This window comes from Falco biarmicus, chromosome 7 (assembly GCF_023638135.1).
Source record: "Falco biarmicus isolate bFalBia1 chromosome 7, bFalBia1.pri, whole genome shotgun sequence".
Classification (NCBI taxonomy): domain Eukaryota; kingdom Metazoa; phylum Chordata; class Aves; order Falconiformes; family Falconidae; genus Falco; species Falco biarmicus.
In genome coordinates this window covers 32,798,671-32,819,188 of record NC_079294.1, presented here as the reverse complement: position 1 = coordinate 32,819,188, position 20,518 = coordinate 32,798,671, and the positions used below count along the sequence as shown (strand labels likewise).

General features: G+C 41.9%; 1 protein-coding gene across 1 annotated transcript in view; it reads right to left on the bottom strand.

The window, feature by feature from the left end:
- TUNAR (TCL1 upstream neural differentiation-associated RNA) overlaps positions 1-16,861 on the bottom strand; it is a 161,877-nt gene extending 145,016 nt beyond the window's left edge. The window contains exon 1 of the mRNA XM_056347811.1: positions 16,455-16,861. The gene's annotated coding sequence lies outside the window, so the exon portion shown is untranslated. The remainder of the gene's footprint in view (positions 1-16,454) is intronic.
- Between the last annotated feature and the right edge of the window lie 3,657 nt (positions 16,862-20,518).

Sequence of the window (20,518 nt, the reverse complement as noted above, 5' to 3'; positions counted from 1 at the left end):
CCAATGCTTAATGAACCTTTATGCTGACAAGACATAAATATCAATAAGCAGCTCTCCAGTTAAGGAGGTTAACCAGCAAAGTACTCAGTGAAAGCATTAAAGAGGTAATCATCTGGCAATTGCTGTATAGATGGAGCAGCTGCCCTCAAGGATGACTAATTCTATGCAAAGGACCATTACAAGAAAAAAGGAGAGAAAAAAAAGAAGCAATTAACTCCATGTTATAAGCTGAAAAATTCTATCTGAATGAAAAAAAAGTAGCTGCCTTTCTGGAACGCACTTGTACTCTTTTCCACAAGCACCTGAGGTAATCTGCTTTAGTAGGGCTTTTAGACCATGCTGGATATTTGGAAGGGAAAAGGCAAAGCAGCAAGTTACTCCACTACTGTTCCTCTTAATTCTTCCTGGCAATGTTCATCCGTCCTTCTCTCTTTTTTGAATATTTACATTACTTTCATGGGTATTTTAATCCTAAAATCTTCCTCTTTTTTTTTTTATTTTATTTTTTTTTCAGGACAAAGCTTTCATTTTGCTGTAAAGATAAAGGAACAATAAAGGGAACATCACCAGTGCTTAAAAGCACTTCATGAAAGTAAAACACAGCAGATTAAACTTTGCTTTATACTTAATGGAGCAATTTAACAGCAGCTACATTCACCACTGGACTGAACATACATTTCAAGTTCAATTCAGATTTTAAGCAGATGTAAATGGTGTTTATATTTCATCTATGAAGCCCAAGACAGCAAGAGTTTTCTGAGCAACCACAGAGGTCCAAAAGAGTTTAACCTCTCATGGCTCAGATGTGCCTGTTCCTCATGGAACAGGGTATACACAATACCCCTTTGTGCAGCCAGCTCTGCCCGTGAAATGGGCCTATTCTGCATGGTCAGGGAAAAAGACTGTACAATTGAGGGTGATGCTACAGAGTGCTGTTTCTGCCAACAGAAACCAAATCTCCTGTGTGAGATCCCCTGACCTGGGCATCCTTTCTCCATTTTACAACCATTTCTCACCCCAGGCACACACCAGCTATCCTCTGCCTGCAGCAGCCACAGTCGCATATCCCAGCCACTCCGGGGGGCAGGGGTCTCCCTCCTTGCAAGCCCCTTTCCCTTGTCCAGACAACCCTGGCACCCTCCTTGTCACACCCCTGCGTGCTTTGCTCCCCCCTCCACTCTGCCTAAGTAGCATCTTGCCTCCCGGGTCAAGCTCTGAAGCGATACCCCAGCCATGAAACCACTTTCAGTAAGTCAGAGGGCCACAGCCAGCCCACAGATGACCCTGCCTACATAGGCAGGAAAGGCTGATGCCTCTCAGAGGCCAAAAGCTTCTGGGTTTGCCAGTGTCCAATGCCTGAAGTTTGTGAATTAAGCATCTTAAAGAAAAGAAAACAGAAAACAAACAAAAAAAAAAAGCAGCTATATATTGTTATTAAGTGGTAGCAGGCCAGCAGGTTCCAGCAATGCCTCATTCTGAACCAGCACCTCACAACTTGCAGCTGCTTTGGAAAATCACTGAGTGATCACATTAGAAACAGTTTCCCAAGGCAAAAGGAAAACTGTAGTAAAGCTGGAGGAAGAAAGGGGATCTTCCCTTTCTGCAGAAGAAACACAGGGATGTTCAGAGATAGCAGGCATTTAAGGAAATTGCTGCTTTTTGTACATTCAGCAACACCTGAATATTCTGACAAAAATTCCCTGATATTTTAATGTATTGTAAAGCTAGCTGTGCAAAATCACCACATGTATGAGACAGGGAAAAGGGGTTGTACATCAAAAGAAATGCAATCAGCAGGAAATTGTCTGTGTTCTGGTACAGCCTTTGCCATACACACCGATAGGGTACTACACAAACCCTTCTCATTTCAGGCATGTTCTCCAACAAAAAGCTCATTATGCAGACCTAGTCCTCCTCTCTTCTGTATACACCCTATCCCATTTCAATGCAAATGTGTTGCCTCTTGATAATAACAATCACCCACAGCTCTCATATCACATTTTACATTGGCAGATGTAAAAGCAAATATCAGAACAATTGAGGTCAGTTCATTAACCCCATTTTGCAGCTTCAGAAAGTGAGGAATGGGAGACATCTCTCTTGGCAGGGCTTTGGTGCCCAGGGATGATCTCCTGGGATCCTTAACCTCTGTGTTTGCAGCTCGGGCTGGACACAAGGTCAAATTCAAATGGCACAGCTGTATTGTGCATGTTCTGGGGGATGCGTCTCAAGGCACTCAGCATGGCTTCCCTGTTTAGGCACTAGTATTCCCAGGTGTGCTCAGAGGAGTTTGTCTGGTTTTCCCTCTAGTCACTGCCAGTGTCCACACAATGTCACATTGATTTGCCTCTACGTGCACCTCTCAATGTGCAAATGCCAGTGTTCCATGCACAACTACAGTGAAAATTTTCAAAATGAAGTAAAAACTCAAATAATTTGCATGGATGCTTTAAGATTATGATTTATCTTTTTTTTAAGCATTCTGATAACTTCAGGATGGCCAAGTTCTAAACTTCAGGTACCAAACATAAGATGAAAGGGAGATGAGACAGAGGTTTCTGACATCCCTATTACTGTATGCATTAACTGTCAGTGATGAAATTCAGTAGGTGTAATTGTAGAAACATTTCTCAACGGGTTTCAAAATGTGCAGTATACAATAAAACAAGATGTCTGCAAAGCCTTGATTCCCATTGCTAATAATTAATTGGATCCCAGCTACCGCTTGGCCAACTACAATTTGAACCAAACGTGAAGAATAACAGAACCACAATCAGCACAATCTTAATATTGAATTAAATAATTCTCCACACCAACCACAGTTATGCACAAATAACTCAGGAGCGTTCCATGTCACACAGCAATACTCTAAAAATACATTTGCTTTCACATAGGATTATAGATGCCCGAGCAGTTTCTTCATAACTCACATCTGAACTTCAGAGTCTTTGCCCACTACAGTAAGCTTTAATCAAATTAAAGATTTGTTCCCAGGTACAATTATCTCTCAACCTTATAGAGAATATTATTATTATTGCTGCTTTGTGTACAGGGGGGGAAAAAAAGGCTTTATGTAACTCTGTGTTTGATTTTTCAGAAATGAAATAAAAAAGGTTTCATTTGCACCGAAGGATGAGATTTCCCTCTGGATTTGCTGCCCTCTAGATACCTTTCAGTATAAAACTGCTGTGCTTTTAAAATGGATTATGCAATAATCTGCTATAGCTGAGAATGCAACAGGGAGGGGATAAATGACTACAAAGGCAAGGAAAAGGCAGTTTTTTAACAGTTTGTTGAAATGCTTTTTACAAAGATAAGATGTCTTCAGATGATGCCAGCTGTCCAAAGGAAGGGGTGCAGTTATACTTGTCTATGGGAGAGACAAATCAGTGCTGAAAAAGTGCTAGGTGGTGGCTGTTATGGGACAACATGCTCCATTTGCTCTGCAGAAGGAGCAGTGAGATTATCAACCCATCGTTCCCACATACTGCTTCACCAATGGGTGTTAGTGCTGATGTGAGAAAACTGATGTGAAGAGGCGTATTTCTTCCCTAAAAGTCCCTTGGTATGTGTCTCTTGGATAATAAAGCTCTGAAAAGCATTTCTCAGTGATGCCAAGCTCTGGGTTGGTAGTGTCACTTCAGACATTCCAGATTTGTTTAGTTTTCTCTGCAGCAGAGAATAAAAATGTTTTAGAGACTTTGACAGAACCCTGTTTGCTAAATTCTCCTTTTACAGCCCTGCAGTAGTTCTGATCCTTCTGGTAGGAATCTCAACAGAAAATTCTTTAGTAGAGGGATGTGTACGAGCGTAAAGGCACATAGTGCAATAGAAGTTTGAGAAAAATGTCATACAAAATAAGAGCAGTACTGGTGGTTCATTATAACATAATACTACTAAGATGAGAATTAGGTAAATAGAGAAAACCTTTAAATAAAAGGCAACCATAACTGAATTCTTTAGTTTTTTCAAGGCCAATTCAGAAAAAGATGTTGTTCAGACTACCTAGAACTAAAAGATTGTTAAAGGTTCCTCCAAACGAGACAAGACAAATAAATGGTTTCACTTATCTCTCTCTTTTGTGTCTTAACTTGTGTTTACTTCAAGAAAGACTATAGGGAAAAAAGAACCACTTTATTATTTGATGAAGAAAATAAGGCCCAGCTTTTGGACCCCCAACTCTTTACACATGTATCCTACATGGCTTTCAAGTAATTTGACTTATACACAAACATTTGTGTAGATCTCTCCCCAGGCCAAATCCTGTAAAAAAAAAGTACTTTTTTTTCTCAGCCTAGATCTAAACAGTACTATTGATCCTAAAGAAATAGTCATTGCTTGCATTTCAGTGTCTGCAGGATCAGACCCCGTGATCTGACAGCTTGACAAAATTATAAATTGGCACGTAGAAAACACCATTGACCAAAGAAAACTACGGGAAAACCCAGTTATTAACTCTCAAGGTCAATGTAGGGTGATCAATATTATTAATTGCATATAGATAACTTGAGACAGCAGTTCAGCACTTCAATACTAACAGTATTGAGTCATGGATGGTTAAGAAAAGCAGCTCCTAATTCTGCGCACCAGGTGAAAGACGAGTTGCTTCAAACTAAAGTATTGCTGGATACCCTCAGCCCTGTGCTCAGGCCAAGTGTGTATGGGAGGTAGAAAGGCAACATTTTGTCTGTCTTGTCTTTCTTGACACCAGAAATAGAAATCTCCAACTAGCTCAAAATGATCTGCCATGGTGACATTTCCAGCTTTATCATAAGCTGAAAATTCCCAAATCTACCTGGCAGCCTGTTGCCAAAAGATTGCAGCATGATTTTATCTGTGTTGGAACAGGAATTGGCAAATACATATGAAAACATGCATGCAGGGAAGAACTGACTAAAAGGACATGCTTGTTTACGCAGCACATGGTACCACAGGCTTGTCTCCCTAGGGTCCTACCAATTAGAAAAAAATCCCTGCTGTTTCCTAACTTTATTGCATATGCAATCCCAAATCCAGATTTCACTTATCTGTTCAATGTCAGTTCTGAATCCTATAATGCTTTTCTATTCAGATGGCAAGAAAACATAAATTCCTAATTTTTAAACGCATGAACATTTTAAATTCTACAATTTTATCATAACTAAAGTGCTATTCCTGTCCTATTGTCATGCCTTCAGCTGTTTTCAGACTCTACTTTATCTGACTTGATCACTCCGTTCCTGGGCACCAACTTCTGTAGCTAAACGCTTCACTGTGGACACTCACTCACTCCACAGCTTTGGGGAACAGAAAGGATGCTGAACCTCCACCCTGTATTTGACTAACTTGGGCCAGCCAAGAGCAGACAAATTCCCAAAGATAATTTGTATTAAACTTTGCAAATGTCGTCAAAAATATCAAATGCTTTTTTAAGTCCTTGGGCTGAATAGCCAGATCTTGGCATTCTCACCGAAACTGCTGGGACGAAAGAATAAGCATGACACAGTTGTTAGTCACACCACTTGTTGCTTGCCTGAAAAGTGCTAATTTGCTATGTTGATAAGCAGAGATGAGGAACCTGAACAGAATAGAAGCCTAGCTCTTGCTTCGGACCAGAATCTCAGGTGGATATTTGTATTTATAAATTCAAAGACTGCCACTGGTTCAGAGCTAAATTTCCGCCATTTAACCAAATTGAATGCATAGCTTAAGCCTTTTGACATGAGCCTTCCTCTCCACCAAGCATTTGTGTAATTAATAATTTTTTTTAAACCCTTAAAAAAACCAAAACCAATCACAAAATCGTATCAAATGAGCTGGAAAAGTACAGAGAAAAGGAGGCATTCAGTGAGAGCCCAGAAGCCATAGCTCTGACTTATGTAAGCGAAGGAAAAGCCATGTCTTCTACATGGGAGAGTTTCTTTTCCTGCCATGATCCAAACTAACAGGGAAGGTGGGATTACTTGTCAGATGCATTACTCCAAAGAGGGATTAAGTTTTCTAGTGGCAGAGTTAGCCACACCCCAACGTGCATGGAACCATGATTTTCCTCCAGTTCTACTGCCAACATCAACTGCTCTTTGCACCAGCCTAATCTGAGTGAAACCTCTCCTTCCAGTAAATAATGCCTGCTAAGGCACCTGCTGCCCTGGGGCAAGATGACTGATGAGGTTGCCTGTGCTGACATACGAAAACTAAGACAGCATCTGGAGGAGTGAAGGGGTAGTAAAAATCAACTCAAAGAGTTACAAGAAGTAGTAAAAGTGGATGTGAAGGCAGAGGTGCTTTATTTCTGGCCTATTTTAATCCAATTCTGCCCATGGAAATTTGCAAATAAGAGATATTGGTGCTGGTTCAAAGAAAGAAAGGAAAGATGTATGGAGGGATGAGCTGAGGGAGGCACAGATGTGGAGGGGGAGAAGGGAAACAATTGGTATGAATTCATTAGAAGTATCACATTTTCAGCTATGTTGCACAACCGTGTTATCTCCCAGTTCAGTGGAGAGTATCCCTGCCTCCTTCCCTCTGGTCATTTGCCTTCAGCAGCTCCTCTAGGATGGGACATCCTCCCAGGTGTTCACCCAGGGAGCACCAGAAGCTCTTCATCTACGATCTCATGCTGCAGTCATGCCCTATCAACCTAGCAGATCTCCAGACCATCAGGTAGTGATGGCATTACAGTTTGTTTGCACACAGCAAACCTCAATACCTTTAGACAGCACTCGACTGCAACAGTCAGCACGTGTAGAGGGAAACCTGGACTGCCCAGGTGACTGCTACAGAGCCTTGTCTTTGTGGTGTAGAGTCAAGACCCAGGAGTCTCAACTCTGTTCTTGCTTTTGCCAGAGAGCTCCTGTGCAAATCTCCTGCCAATGCTGGACTTCAGCAGGCTGGCAGTGTTCCTGGTACTGTATTTGCTGTGATGCTCTTTTTATTACACCTTATAAGATCATTTAGGACCTTTACAAGCAAGGCACCGTAGGAATATACAGACAGCAGATTGTCAGTGTAATGTTGCTTGGTGTCCTTAGAAGCCCATACAAATACATATGCCCCTCTGCATGGATCGAAGTGCAGAATAGCGACCATGAGAAAACTGCTAGCTGCCAAGGTCTGCTTGGCTCTTTCATCCCAATAGCTCTATGCACTCTGCTTGATAAACTAATGTGCATTTTCCTGTGTATATTTTTATATAAATAAAAAAATAAATAAGTGGGTTCTCATTTAAAGTTTCAGTCATTCTCACCATCTACTTACAAATAAAAAGCTAAACTAACCAAAACAACTGCTGAATGTTATGTTCTGGACAAATATAATCTGGAGGCAAAATAATATTGTTTAATGATATATCAAATTGACACTACCACCCTCTCACCAGAGCCATTAGCCCACAATGCTGAGAGTTAGATTCTCATTGGTGTAAGTAAAATTAATCCCACTGGAGTTAACTTAGTCTACACCCATTGAAGATTTACCTTTTATTTTTCTACAATGACTTCCACTTCCCCATGTCTCCAGGGTGATAAGTGATTTGTGGATTTTTACAGTCCCTATAGCACTTTTCAGACATTCATTGTTGCTGCACTTTTTCAGTTGTCCCAGTTTTTCCCCTCCCACCTCCTTTTAAAACTTTGACTATACAATTTACTTAGGCTTCTAAATGAGATACATCAATAAAGAGCATCTGGGTCAGCCAGCCTTAATTTGAAAATGTCATTACTCCCACACTAAACTTCCCCCATCAATCCCACAGCAGCCATCACAGTTTGTATGTCTCCCAGACCAACCTTAGTGAAATTGTGGTCTTTCTATCTTTCAAAAAGGAGGAAAATAGGGAGAGGAGATAAACTACCACCTGGGTGGTGAAGACTGAAATTGTCCAGGGAAATAGAGTGAGAAAGTATTCTCACTTAAAATATTTTTGGGGGGGGCTGTAAAGGTAGAAAGTTTTATCTGGAGAAGGGAAAACAGTAAACTTTTAGCTTATGCTTAGCTCAATTCCAACTATCTTTAAGTCAATTTCATTTTGCAAAGTTCAAAAATATTCAAGATGCTCCTGAGGTTCAGAATATCATTACCAGGTCTCCTGTACAGCCTTTCCTGAGGGTAACTGAAGAAAGCTGTTTCTGGGTCAGTGGAGTTAAAAGGATTACATCTGAACTAAAGGTGGGATGCTTTTCACTTTCTTACCCTGAAAGTTAAACAGCTAAAATGCCTAGTGTCCCTCAGGAGTCAGTTTGATGAAAGGCACTTTCAGAGGGCAGTTCATTTCATCCTATTATATGTATTAAAAATAGGCTGAATATTTTGCCCTCTGGAGCTGCTTACCTGGATATTTAACTCTAAATGTCTCCAGGAGCCAGACCTGTATCTTTAGCCATAAGGGAATGGATTCAGCTAGAGGTAAAAATGCTTCCATCAAGGTGTCTACACATGAGTGATGTGTCCAGGTTGCAGCCCCTGGGAGATTTTGTCAATACAGTAAGCAGACCCTTGAGAGCAATTCAGCCTACCCTCAAACAGTCAACGAGGGTTGATTGTGTAAAATAGCAGAGGTCTCTGGTGTGGCCTACAGCTGCCACTCCAGAACAGCAAAAGTCCTGTGCCAAATCTTCAGTTTGTCATAGATGTCCCACTGACTCCAGGGCATCTCAAATGGCACCAGTCACCTAGGTTTAAGCAATTGAACTCAGCCCCTGGTGCTTGCACACCTCTCTGGGACCCTCTGAGAGCACTGACTGACCACCATTGACTATGATTGGAGCACAGACAGACGTTTTGCATGTAGACACTTCCATGCAGATGCCAATGTTTGCCTAACTCTCATGTTAAAACCTACTCAGGTTTTACACACAAGTTGTGACACAGCAGCACCACAGCCAAGTGCTTTTTAGTCTGTATATCACACCAATTCAGCCCATTTTCCAGAGGAGGACACAGAGACAGCACAAGCAAACTTGGCGTCTCTGGTCACTCATCACTGGCGCTGCAGAAAGAGGCTCAAGGACAAACCATACTCAATGGGTTAATCAGTGTTAGTTCATTGATTACAAAAATTAGGTTAAGTCCTTGATGTAACAGGAAATGGAACCTGAGCCCTGGAGGAGGCATCTCCAGCAAAATCAGTAAAAAAGCCTAGAGTCTCATGACTCCTGCTCTGCCATCATGACAGCCCCCATAAAAATTGCTTTAAGAGGTCAGGGTCTCCTCCTAAACAGTTTTCTCTGTCCTAATTACAAGCAGAAGAGAATGCAAGTGCATCTTTGAATTTCATCAGAAACTGTACGGGCTTGTGTTATCATGGCAATGAAAGTAATAAACATTTGTTGAGCTCCAGTGGGGCATATCAACAAAAGCAGCAGTTTGTTTTGAAAAACAGTAAATCACTTTTTAACAGCTACATCAAACTTTGGATGCTTTCAGCTATATTTCAATGTGGTAAAGAGAATAGGTACTTTGGGTTCAAACTTATTATCATTCAACTGCCTGTTTACAAAGGAATGGTAGATGTTTAAAATATGAGTGCAAGTAAGGGCTTTTCAATCTCATGAGCCAATCTAAATTTAAGTGAGTAAATTGCTCATCTGTGGTCAGCTAATAGAAGGAGAAAATCAACTCTGAGAAACCAATTATACTTCTACACCTCCATCCTCCAGGATATGATCTCAAAGTCAAGTCTGCAGAAACCAGCCTCCAGGACTCACTGGGAATGTTCTGCTTGCCAGAACAGGAAAGACTTCTTTTCAAAAGATGTAAATGGAGACATCCAGACTGAAAAAGCAAGATGGCACATAATGTGGTCAACTGGAAACAGAAGTATAAAAACCAGAAGTTAAATTGGAGTGATCAGATTGGCTTCAGAATTTGAAATTCCAATCAAGGCAGGACAGTGAACAGAATGAAGTATTAACCCAACTACTGATATGGTGAAACAAGGATTTGCCTACCTAATAAAATTCAAACTGATAGTTTCCTGTCATCCTCTCAGGATATCAGCTCCCAGTGCTCTTTAGAGGAGATCTCTTAGAGCTCTATCACACACTCTTTGTGATCTCCACAAGAAAAATGAAGCGTCAAATAATAATCCAGAGGGGACTCAGATGTAGTGTCCTATTTGGAGCTGCATCATTTTGTGTTGAACTTGGGGACTGTGCTTCCTGGTGGAATTCAGCTAACCTCAGAGCAGAAAGGACTTTAAACAACAAAGTTCCCCTGAAGTCCTTGAAGTAAGAGGGTCCCTCTCAAAGAGGGAGCCTCTATGTCATCCTTAGTGCCAGAATTACTACATAAACCATGACGACCCTTTGCCTGGGTTTAGAAACCCTGGGCATGACTTTCAAAGTGACCAAGTACCTAAAGTTCCAGCTGAACTCAGCATTCTGGAAAAAACCCTCACAATACCTGATCAAAGTAATACACCTCTTATGAGAAAAAATTTGCTTTAATTTTCTTTTAACTTTGGCTTCTCCAAGTAGAAAACTATGTAGCCATTTCTCCTAGACACAAGATCTGATGTTTCACTCTCCCATTCCAGTATTTATGGGGATAAAAAATTAAAAACAACTTGTCCACCAACTCAAAGGCCCTACCTATATTTATGGGAGGGAGGCAGGGAAAAAAAAAGAATCACAAACTGCACAGTTATAATTTGCCTTATTCTGGAAAGATGATCAGAAGACATATCTATATTTTTCTGCTAGTTGGAGCCTAGCCAAACCTTCACAATTTAGACATCTCAGAAGAGTTCATAAGATGTTACTGATAATTAAAACAAAGATTTTTCCCCAAGACTGTGCCTATAATCTGTATTTCCCACTCATTAGTCCTGCTACTGAGAAGGAAAATTTTCTTTGTGTTAATGATGAATAAAGTGGTTTTGAGAATTGCTCTAGACCACCATCACCAACATCTTGTTGTGTTATCCAGCCCAAAACAGTTTTGGGTATGGGAAGAGATGTCAGAGCTATCTGTTATTTTGCTGGTGTAAAAGTAACAAGATCACTGCATGTTGATCTGAGACTCAGACATGGAAACCAGTTCTAAAGAAACATTTGACGATAGCATTGATGTAGAAGTGGTTCAGGTTTTTTGTAGGTTCATAGTTCTCTTGAGCTTTGGCAGTTATGGGCACTTTCATAAATGGAAAGGAAGGACCCAAACCTACCGACCCTGAAGTATTAGCAATCCAGCTCTACTGTGGATCTGGTATCTGGAAAAGCCCACAAGCCTGCATATCATCAAACTGTCATGTCAAGCCACCGATCTACTGTGTGACAACATGAGCCACAGCACCCCATGGCATTACAGAGGGGAGACTTTTCTTGCAGAAAAGAGCACTGAAAAAGCTGAGCAGTGGGACCCTCCTGACTGTTGTGGAGCTGAGTGCGTCAGCCAACCTCCTCTACACCACGCTGCCATGGCTAAACTGAGTTCACATCTAAATTAGCTAATTTAAAAGTGTCCTGGGCACCTCTACACCATCCTTTCCCACCTTCTGTGACTGCATAGAAAATTTAAAGGAAAAGATGAGACACGGTCTTTCTAAAATCTAGAGTCTTATTTATCACCCATAAATATAATGCTTCTCCAGGCATCTTGTGACTGATGCTGTTCCCTACCAAATACCCAGAGAAACACTAGAAGTGCTGTATACTGGAACTAATTGATATGAAAACAATTGCACAGAACAGAGCAGAGAGAAAAACAGCAGGGTTATTCCAGAAACCTTTTTTTTTTTCCTAATTTATCTCATTTAATGTTACTATAAATCAGTATTATTTATAAATATATAAAATTTATAAATTAAAAAATTTCCTAATCAGCAGAGCACACTGTGATGCAAAGATATCAAGAGTGAGGCATAGCATCCTATGCCTTCTAATTAGCTTGCTGGCATAATTGACTCTGGCTGGACACCAGAGTCAGTACAGCTGTAGCTGTAAGGTGGCAGGAGCAGGCATAGAGAAGCAACATCGCACACCTGGGAGAAGCAGGAAAGGAAGGGGAGATCCTAGAAATGAGGGACGAATACATGGAAGCAGAGGTCAGAAGAGATGGAGGAGGACTGACAGGCAGAAACAAAGGATAAAGGAGAAGTGGTAGTGGTTCTGTTGTCTGCTTAAAAGACTGAAGGTTGAAGTTGATGAAAACTGCTAATTTCTACTAACAAAGAGTCCAGGCACAAAATATTTGTTGAAGTTTTTTGTTGTTTGTTTTTTTTCTTTTTAAACTGTTCCACAGAATCCTACTGAGATATTTTTCTGGGTAAAATGGGCAGTTTGTCAGCCTTCACTGGCAGCATGGAATCAAGTGGGTACATTTGAAGAGCACATGGGAACAAAGAACACCATGAGGAGGCCACAAATAATCCCAATTTACATAAAATTGAAATAGAAAAAAGTCACATTGTTAAAGGTAAAGGTATGGGTTCTGATGATATTTTCGTCTCAGCTCATCCAAAGTATTCACTATAAACATACAGGGATGTTGTTAATGTTGACGTTGAAACTGTATCTAACTAATTTATGCATGGCATTGGGGGGGGGAGTGGGATTAATACATTCCCTCTTCTTATTCTGATGTTGGATTCTTTGCCATTTTCTATTTCCCTAGTACAAAATTCCTCCTGTTGCATAACTAATGCAAGATACCTTCTTAAAAAAATATAATAAATAGTACTGTACATACTTTAGTGAGTGACATGGACAGTGGTAAAGAGGATTCAGCCAGCCAGCCCCTGGCTTTACCTGACAAGTTGGAGAGTCTTAAATTTTTTGTTAATATTTTCCTTTCCCCATGTATGCATCTACTTCAAAGCTATCTTGGTGCTACCTGCAGGAAGGGCTCCCCACCACAGCTGCCACTGATACTCAACTCCTAGTTTCTGCCCACCTGTAGTTGCCCAGAATAGCCTTTACATCCTCTGTAGAACTTAAAAGCAGTGTGTCAGCTTTCTCAACAATATTCACCTTTTCAGACTCATAAACCTAACAGACACACAGAAACAACCTGTAGCTAACCTCTCTCAGAGGGTGGAAACAGATCACTCACCCCCTTAATTGGTTTCTCACCTCCCAGAACAGCTGAAAGCAGGACTTCATGTCACAGATGTGGGATAACACCATCGCGGAGCAGGAACAAGTTATGGGACTGGTGCTGCATGGAAATGCCAAGGATGGTCAGGGCTTTTTGGACATGCAGCCTGGCATGGTCACGTCAGCCAAGAGGTATGCAACAAGCTCACCTCTCTGACTCCCAGTATCCTACAAAGGCCAAAGGTCCTTTGAGCTTTATCTAAACTACAGTGGTTGCTTCTGCTTTGTCTGCGACAAGACTGGCCCAATCAGAGTTCCAACAGATTAATGACGAGGCATAATTGTTCTTTGCAGAAACCTTGCTTTTTACATCCTATCATGACACCATCTTCTTTTTTATTTTTCTTCCTACTTTACATACTGTTTTCAACCAGTTCATAAAACAGAAATGTATGTCTGGATAAAGAGAGTGTGTGCTTCCTCAAATTATTTCAATCCCTTTTTAACTTTGGATAAATTGTTACCCTCCACTTCTTCAATGAAATAGCTGTTTTTAATTAAGGAAGGCATATTTTTGCTGCAGAAGAGCTATTTCATACTAAGCTCCTTCAGAACTTTTCAATGTACCATCTGGAGCTGACGATTTGCTGCTTTTTAAATTATCGATTTGTTCCAGCTCTTCTTTGGACACATCTTGATTACCAGAAAAGAGCAAGTCCCAGTAGGTATTGCTCTGATATTCTCTGTGCTGAAGAGCGATGCAAAGAAATAATTTAAATTCTCAGCAATGTCTTTATCTTAATTTCTGCCTTTAATCTTCAGTGATCCATTTTCTGAGCTACCCATTAATTATTCCTACTCTTCTGACAGACAGACCTGAAGCATTCTTATTTTATACCTTTAGCTGTTTGCAGTCCACCATATTTCCTTTTAATTTCCCTTCCATCTAGTCTTTATGTTAATTAATAAACCAATGTATTGGAAAGCTAGGGTTACATTTTCAGATTTGGAAGGATTCCCATTTGACTCCAAAAACTCTCCAGTCCTTGCATTCAGCTGTACTGGTTTCCTCTTTCCTTGCTTAGTATTATTTTTGTTAGCAACATACATGCCCTCCAGACTCTGTTATTGTCCTTAAGTGGAAGTCATGGCACCTTTAAGGATTTTTCTTCCTGTACTCTTCCCTCAGGAGCTTTCTTGACTAACCCTCCCAATGTGACCAAACCCCAGATGTTCTGAAGTTGAGATTTCAGTCACTTTGCTGTATTTTACTTCTCACTAAGCTACCAGACCATATTACATTAATATATCTGTTAGCAGCTTCAGATGCAATCTTGTCTTCAATTCCTTCCTTCATATTGCTCAAGATTAAGAACAAAAAAAAAAAATTCAGGATATCAGGATTTAGCCACGTAAAAAAGGGAGAACTTTGATCTGAAATCCCATACCTACTTATGGCTCTGTTCCATGCTGGCAGAAAAAAAAAGGCACCTATCTCCTGTTTTAGATCTGCCAAAGGCCGAAACAAGGCAGTAGCTGGCAAACCTGGAGCGTGTAATCCACACCAGTAACAACCTGGTGCTGGAAGCTGCTTTTCTGCAACAGTGTAGTAGCAATTATAGTGCTCGCTTCTGGGCATGGAAAGGCTGCACGCAAGGGAGGTCAAGCCAGCACTGGCCACCTCAAATGGAGCATTCAGCCACCAGGCAGGGTACCAGGTGCTGGGGAGGAGAGCACAGTGTTCCACTTGCAGAGTTCCTGGCTCAGAAAGAACCACAAAGCTTCTGAGATGAAAGCAAGCCTGACGCTATAGCTCGATGGTTTGGGGTCTTAGAAGAGAGAGGTCTCCTAGGTTTGAGACATTATGCTGATCCTTAGCACTTTATCCAAGAGTTCAGTGCAAAATGGTCCCTAAAACAAAATATGTAACTTACTGTCTAGTGCCTGCTGAGACTCCCCTTGAATACATAGGAAGATCTCATCTTTCAGAGGCAGAGATGTGCAAGACCATGCTGGCCAAGTTAAAGTTGTGGCCTGAGCCCTAAACCACCTCCTGTTCAACAGGACTCACTCCTGATGCTTGAGCAACAGCCAGCTCCAGCCCTAAAACTTGACAGTTCCTCAGCACAGCAAGCTGAACTATACCTCAAGTTCACATGAAAAGCAAAGGTATTTGAACAGGCTTGTTTTGGGCTATTTTATTGCTGCTATGCTCCTTCCTAAATTGCTCTTCCTTAAAAGAGGCCTTTTCAGTATTTTCTTCTGACTTCCTGCTGCTGACACACCTAACAACCACTGGAAAACATTGTTCCTCAGCCCCTTCTCTCCACAGCTCCTTCCTCATGCCCTGCCAAATGATTCCTCATGCAGTAAAAGCCCCCACAAAGTGTCAGCTGAGCTTTAAATCATTTATTGTTTGCAAGCAGTTGAAAAACCCCAACAACCAGTTAAAAAAATCATCCTACCTCTGGCCATTGAGTTGCTGTCAATGATTTAGGAAGAGAGGAAATGAAATGCAGCACAACAGATATAGTCCTTAGATTCCCATAGCACCGGCCTCCCTGGAGGGTCCACACACGGCCTGGCTGGGCCACCCTCCCCGCGGACGGCTCCTTCCTCGCCTGTCCCCTTGCCGCCGCTGGCCACGCTCACCTCAGCCACAGAGCTGGGTGCAAGGCACTCATAATGGCGCCACAGCAGAACGGCAGCTGCGCTTCGCGAGGCCTGCTAAGCCACCCAAACACCTGCAGTGGACTTGCTTCCTGCCTCTGCACCGGAACGCAGAAAGACCTAATTTTGGTAATACCCACTGAGACAGAAAACAGCTCAGGTAGACTTGGGGAATTGGAGCTGCTGATTTATACCACATATAAAACCCCAGTTACTGTCTGTTTAAGCGTGCAGAAACGCCAGAGATGTAAGCCCTCCTGCAACTGGGGAAAAGGCCTTCACTGAACTCTTCCAGTAAATATTCTGCAAATACCCACTCTCATGCCTTCGTGCTGCCACAGCCCCTCCCAGGGCACCCGCTGACCTGTTCTTTCCTGGCCAGACGTGAAGCCTTTGAACCCAACCAGAGGGTGCTAATGAAACACAAATCAACAGAAAAGACAGCCACATCCATCTGACCTCTTGCTCTGCTGAGACACCCTGGCCTGGGAGAAACCCAGATTCCTCTTGGCCACCTCATATTTTCCCGCCCTGAGCAGGCTGCAGACCCACACGCGCACCGTGGCCCACCAGCGCAGGAGGGAGGTGGGTGCCTTGTGCCCCAAGGGCAGGGGCGAGGGTGCTGTGGAGCTGCGCGCCCTCGGGGGCTTGTGGCACCCTCTGCCCTGCGCACCCCGCACCCGCCGTACTCCAGGGGCGAAAAGGCATTGCAGCCCACGCTCGGCCCGGCGAGTCCTCGCGAGGGAGCGACAGAGCCGCCCTGGCACTTACCTTTCCCAGACACGTGTATCTGGGGACAGGCCGCCTCAGAGGACGGCAGAGGGAAGCTGGCAGGCAGCGGGTCCCCGAGGAGCCCCGGCGAGCGGGCGCGCTGCTCCCCGCCCTTCGCAGCGATGCAGCGGGTACCCGGCGAGCGCTTGGCTTTGGCACGGTGCTTCTCAGGCGGTTGCTCTGATGAGGGCAATGAGCTGTGAAGCTGCTCCCCGCCTCAGCGTTACCATCTCGCCAGCCACGCAGTCCAAGGAAAAAACATCACCTTCAGGCACTAGCGTCATCTCCATCGAGGGCATAGGGCTGTCTGTCTGGGAATGGCATTGCATACCAGACCGGGATACGCTCCGGATTCAACACTGGTACCTTCTCCCAAAAGAAAACGAGGACTCCAAAGAATAACGTGAAACACAGATGGAAAACAGGGAGGACCGCATTGAAAGATGCTTCTGGGTCAGAGCTGTGCCGCTTCCCCGGTTCAACAGCACCATCTCCTGGGTGGCCTCGGCCACTCCACCAGCAGCTCCCCCCGAGAGCATCTCCCCAAGGAGACCTTCCACAACCCTCTTCTGGAGCCACCTAAAATGTTTAGGTTATTTGCTTTTAATTGGCTTTCCTTTCAGGCAGCATCAGTCTTTGTGCACCTGTTCCCTTTCATATTTTATTGCTCGTTTCTCACTGAGCATCACAGACAGATGAGTAAACGTGAAATACTGAAGAATCCTAGATTCTGTATATTTTTAAAAACAGCAGTACAAAACATTCTTAAATTCAGCCCTAAACCTGATTTATTCCAAGCTGCGAAGGTTTTAACATGTACCCAGTCTTTATGGAGTGCATTTCTTTGAAATAATCAAAAAGCACTGCTTCTCAGAGAATGCCTACATTTTCTTTAAACAAACAAAAAAAAAACCAAACCCAAACCTAAAACAAAACTTAAAAAACCCTCCATCCCTAAATCTACTGAATAGCTGTTTAGAATTTAGACAAGTGAAATGGAGGATAGGAACAGAAACATGAAATTTCATAGTATTACCATTCAATGGGAAAATCTTGTCTGACAAGTAGTATTTCAAAGTCATTCATAGTAGTGTGTATTTGAAAGCTCTAAAATGCTTGTTGAGACATCCCTGTACCCATGTAGCATGTGTTTTTCACTCACTAGATCATAGGTTTAAGACTAAAGGCTCCAAAACTTTATTCTCTCTATAGCTGTTACAGTACAAGTAGTAAATAACTCTGTATTTCGGTTTATATTAGTCTGCAAAACAAAGATTCACATTCCCTACTTCACTCTTTTGAGGCTGCATTCTGCATAAAATCTTTCAGACCTTAAAAAATGTACTTCTATAACAAGCTTAAAAAGTGCAATTCCATGGTTTTTTCTCTAATTCAACACTCTTCCAGAGCCCCTTTTGACTCAATTCACTGGTAGATGCCAAGTTAAATTTTACTCATCTTTAAGAGATGCCAAGTATGCCTCCTGTGCGAGCTTTAGATTAGAAAAGACAACATGTAATCACAGACACACATACCAGCATCACAGTGTATGTACAGGAGCAGTCTCATGGCTTTTTATGTGAGGCAGCTGCAACAATTTTAAAAAAATAATATCACTGTCCCTCTGTTGTTTGTTAGAATTAACTTCTTTAACTGGCAAAGCTGTTTCAAAATTAGTGTTGAACTTGGCCCTCTGATCGTACTTTGAAAATTATAGCATATATTTCAACAGCTAGAGGAAACTTTCTAGTGACTTCCTCCATCTTCAAGGAAGTCTAGTTTGTTTATTTACTTTGATTCAAAAGGTCTTAAAACATTAATATCAGGTGAGAATAAAAGTCACCTTTAAAAGATTTTCTTTCTCCTTGAGAAAAAAGCACAAGCCAGCAGCCTGCTGTCCTGTAAGCAATTATGCTGATTAATAAGTGATCTTCAAAACTGTGAAGATATGAATGCTTGTCAGTTACATACAGCACTGTACGTTCCTCTCAGCCATGCACTACAACTACCATGAATTCTATACAGTACGATGGTCTTTCTAACTAAAACTACCTTTGCTCCTGGCCTACTCCCTTACTTCCGGGGAAACCAGGCATGAGCAAGAATCTGCATAATAAAATTGTAAATCAGAATCTCTTCCCTCACTTGTAAATCAATCAGGGTATACAACATCGTAATTCTGGTTTTGATACTTTTAGTACAAGAACACAAAGAAGCTTCTCAAGAACCATTCAAGAAAAAAAAAGAAACCAACCAACAAAACACACACAAAAACCAGTTACACATGACCTGGAAACTACTCTGGTTTTCCCCCACCCGTGAAACAGCACAAACTGTTGAGGTTCTTGGTTTTACTTTAGCTTAAATCAGTTAAAATTTGAATATAAAATGTGAGTTTTGGCATATACCTTTCAAAAAACTAACAAAAAATATTTGTTGAAAATAAACCGTGAATCCACTTAGCTACTTCAGTCCTATTACCTGTGTAACTAAAACCTGTTTTTCCCAAGAGATACATCAGGATAGGCCTCAAGTAGTTAAATCTATCAGGAGTTTCTATAGCCATGATCAGGCCATGTAAGGACAGCAACGCTTTAAGACAGAACTATTCAACAAAACAAGCAGCATCCCCACAAAAAGTCAAAACCAAATAACAAACAGCCTCTTCCAGGGCAGTGTTTTCATCTCAACGCTTTCAGTCAAAAAGCAAGCTCGACCCACCAGCACACTTATCAATCGAAAACCTTCCAAGTCTCCTTAACTCTCCTTATTGTCTTTCCTAGTTTGCTCACAGAAGCTGGTTAAGAGGTAACATATCCTGAAACTAATGAGCAATTTTTTCTTACACAATCCTGTAATACGGATATTGAAAAACTCCATCTAAGAAGATCTGGTTTCTGCAGAAGGAACATGCAAACCAGATTAGACAGGGATTTATTGCTCAGGCTGCCAGCTCTGCTTTTTAATATTGCCCTTCTTAGGTGCAGGCATTGACAGGGCCTTGCTAGGATTCTTGGTGCCAGCTCAGGAGAGATTTTTGCTGGCATGATTCTTTGATTTCACATTCTCATGCTTGATTGTTTTCTGCGCGCTTTGTTAGCATTGACAGGCTCCTGGAAAAACCCTGGCAAAGATCTCTAGCCCACTTTGTAAAGACAATCACAGAACTCAACATGAAAATAAGCCTCCATATCATCAGACCCAAATAAAGGCACTTCAAATATTTCATGGCATTTAAACTGTATAAACTTCTTTAACGTAGGCAGGCAATGGAAAATATTGACCATATCTGAACACTTGCCAGCAAAATTAAAACAAGGAAAAGGTCATTAGGGCTGAGAAACAAGCTTACCATGTAACCCATTAAGATCTTTTGCTCAGGGAAACAACTTTTGGTTTAACTGATTTGGAGTCTCTGAAATCAGAACTAGCAGCTCACTAACAAGTGTTTGTAACATGCTTCCTTCTGCTTCTCACCACCAGGACCAATTCAAGAAAAGCAAAGAAACCCTTCTCTTTGGGGAAGAGTTAGAACAGCGGATTGGTTTTGGAATACAATCAATCTCATTTACTTAAATCAAACCACCTTGCTTTATAGGTGAGAGGCGAGAAGTGTTACAAGTTGCAAAGGATTAGCTTAATTTATGATCTGGTGAATAGGTTGGTCCACTCAGCTCAGCCTTTTAACTACAGCAGCAGCACCAAGGGCATCCTCAGAATAAAATGTAAATAATAATGATAATGGTTTCCATTTGGCAAAGATTCACACTACAACCCTATAATAATAGAATAACAGTCATACATAATAGTTTACATGCAATCACCTTGTTGTAAGCCCTCAGCAGTGCAATACAGCCAAAATGAGACAAGAAGAGTCTCACCAGAGAAGCAGCCAGCCAGAACACCTGCCTGGTACAACATGCTACAACACGAACAGCAGGAACTGGACCAGGTGGTGTTTTGGAGCTGGCAGCACCATACAACCAACTTTGATCTGTAGAAACCCTACAGGTGGCAATGCTCATGCACAGCCCTGACACCTGCCTTAGTCTTACCCCAGCAGA